The sequence below is a fragment of the Cupressus sempervirens genome, chromosome 1, assembly GCF_028749045.1.
Source record: "Cupressus sempervirens isolate cs-2001-9-10 chromosome 1, ASM2874904v1, whole genome shotgun sequence".
Taxonomy (NCBI): Eukaryota; Viridiplantae; Streptophyta; class Pinopsida; order Cupressales; family Cupressaceae; genus Cupressus; species Cupressus sempervirens.
In genome coordinates this window covers 606,259,351-606,262,610 of record NC_143118.1, presented here as the reverse complement: position 1 = coordinate 606,262,610, position 3,260 = coordinate 606,259,351, and the positions used below count along the sequence as shown (strand labels likewise).

The 3,260-nt window shown below is 45.2% G+C and overlaps 1 pseudogene; it reads right to left on the bottom strand.

The window, feature by feature from the left end:
* Positions 1–1,518, bottom strand: part of LOC149578906 (18S ribosomal RNA) — a 1,811-nt pseudogene extending 293 nt beyond the window's left edge.
* Between the last annotated feature and the right edge of the window lie 1,742 nt (positions 1,519–3,260).

The window sequence follows — 3,260 nt, the reverse complement described above, 5'->3', positions numbered from 1 at the left end:
ACCTTTTAAGCTAGGGAGAGAAACTCATTGGTTGCATCAGTGTAGCGTGCGTGTGGCCTAGAACATCTAAGGGCATCATAGACCTATTATTACCTCAAACTTCCATAGCCTAGGAGGCCATAGTCCCTCTAAGAAGTTGGCCACGAAGGGGAACCTCCGCGTAGCTAGTTAGCAGGCTGAGGTCTCGTTTGTTAACAGAATTAACTAGACAAATCGCTCCACCAACTAAGAACGGCCATGCACCACCACCCATAGAATCAAGAAAGAGCTCTCAATATGTCAATCCTTACTATGTCTGGACTTGGTAAGTTTCACCATGTTGAGTCAAATTAAGCCATAGGCTCCACTCCTGGTGGTGCCCTTCCATCAATTCCTTTAAGTTTTAGCCTTGGGACCATACTCCCCCCAAAACCTAAACACTCTAATTTCTTAGAAGGTGCTGGCAGAGTCCTTAGAGCAACATTCGCCGATGCCTGGTCAGCATTGTTTATGGTTGAGACTAGGACGGTATCTGATCGTCTTCGAGCCCCCAACTTTCATTCTTGATTAATGAAAACATCCTTGGAAAATGCTTTCATAGTGGTTCGTCTTCCATAAATCCAAGAATTTCACCTCTAACAATGAAATACAAATGCCCTCAACAGTCCCTATTGATCATTACTCTGGTCCCAAAGGCCAACGGAATAGGACCAGACTCCTATCACGTTATTCCATGCTAATGTATTTAGAGCGTAGGCTTGCTTTGAGCACTCTAATTTTTTCAAAGTAACAGTGTCGGAACTGCGACCCAGCCAATTAAGGCTAGGAACATGCCACCAGCAAAAGGGACGTAAGGGCCAGTACACACCTAGAAGGTAGACCGACCATGATGACCCAAGGTCCAACTACGAGCCTTTTAACTACAACAACTTAAATATATGCTATTGGAGATGGAATTACCATAGCTATTGGCACTAAACTTGCCCTCCAATGGATCCTCATTAAGGGATTTAGATTGTACTCATTCCAATTACCAGACTTGATGAACCTAGTATTGTTATTTATTGTCACTACCTCCCCGTGTCAGGATTGTGTAATTTGCGCACTTGCTGCCTTCCTTGGATGTGGTAGCAATTTCTCAGGCTCCGTCTCCAGAATCAAACCCTAATTCTTCATCACTTGTCACCACCATGGTAGGCCTCTATCCTACCATTGAATTTTGATAGGGCAAAACATTGAATGAAGCGTCAGCAACACAAAGGCCGTGCGATCCGTCGAGTTATCATGAATCACTGAAATAGCGGGCGAGCCCTCACCAGCCTTTTATCTAATAAATGCATCCCTTTTGAGAGTCAAGATTTGGTGCATGTATTAGCTCTAGAATTAATACGATTATTCGAGTAGCAAAGTACCATCAAAGAAACTATAACTGATTTAATGAACCATCTGCAGTTTCACACTCTGAAATAGTTCATACTTAGACATGCATGGCTTAATCTTTGAGACAAGCATATGACTACTGGCAGGATCAACCAGGTAGCTTCTAACAATGAGGGGACCCCCAAGACCTGCTACAGCCAAGGGATGCCCATTACAATAGGAAACCAAAATTTTCATTCGCTCTATCATGCATCCAAACATAATCCACCACACAAGCAACAAGAATGATGTTCACAGCACATGTAGGACTCACAACGCTCAAATATTTTACACAAGAGGAAAGTGTCCCATCGTCGACCAAAGAGGGCCGAATAGGGAGCCTCGGTTCACAGGAACCTAGGAAGAACATCCCGTATGAAACCCTTTACCCTTGAACTCACTGTCACCACTACTCAGAAAGAAGCCTCGAGTCTATACGAGATGCACCGCACATGTAGCCACCTTAATTGTAAGGCCACTCAGAGACATCCATTTCCCAGGCATATGCCTCCTACATGCTTGTTGAGGTGCACCCATACATAAAAAATCCTTCTCAATCACAACAAACATTTTACCATGACAAAGAGCCGGTTGCCAAATTGCCAACAGAGACCATCGTGCTGAAGGGGGAAGGTTCATGCGAGTCAAAAACATGGCTGGTTATGCGATTGGCGGGGGCATCACTATGCACGTGACCACCTCAATTATAAGGCTACTCAAGGGAATCGTGTATAACACCCCCTCCACACATTTATAGGTGATGAGAGCCCGCCCGCATACACGGACATGTCTAACCTCTGGAAAATATCTCCTTTCCTAGCATAGCCTCGCTAACCATTCCCCATGACACGTGATCTACCAGCACAGGTACAAAAAAGTTCCTATGGGTAAACACTCACACTAGCATTGTTGGACAAGCTTCAATCTCATGCACATGCACATACCAAAGAACTACACCATGAGGGAACCACCTGCGAGCACCCACATCTCGGCAAAAAGCATTCGTGTGATTTCTTCCCCTAGACAGACACATTGGGCCTACACTTGTTGGAGCATTGCAAAGATGAGCGCTCTGGTTTGCAGGAGCCTATGAAGAACATCTCGTACGAAACTTGTTCCCCCAAAATTCTTGAATCACAAACGCTCGCAGCAGAGTCATAATGCAAAGATGTACACCGTGCACGCAACCAAGTAAGGACACTCAGAGACATCCATTTCCCAAGCATATGCCCCCTACATGCTTTTTGGTGCACCCTGTATAAATGGCCATACTTCGACAAGCCCTCCTAGAATTTCACATCTGAAGAGAGATGAAACACCTTGGGATTTTTGTCCATACAATGCAAACACCGAATGCTCTCTTTAGGGGGAAGTTGAAGAAGAGTATCTCCCACAGAACCCATGACCCGCAACCATTCAGAGCACACAGGTAAGGACAGGGCATGGAGAGTTTCCACATCCAAACAAAAATTATTGGTAATACTCTATGCTTCTACCAGCTCGGACCACAAAAGCTGTCACGACAATGGCATGCACTTCTGTAGGATGAGATAGTGAAGACACGAGCATGCACCGAGAATGCACTAGCAAATAAATTATGCGGCAACCAAACCTTTCGCCGGCCCCCCTCTCAATCCTAAGGCTCTACCAATTGGCAAAAACTTAGGGTGGAGAGTGGACGTGTCTTTCTTGAACACCAACACTGATTCTATAGGGGAGGGTCGCCAGAAGCTTTTGTTATCAAAGCCTCCCATTGTAGTCGTGATAGGCACACAAAAATTTGCTGGAACGCCAAGTACCCACCTCATGGCTAGACAAGGGCTCACCATTAGATCAACTTTGAAATGGCTGAACAGACGTGG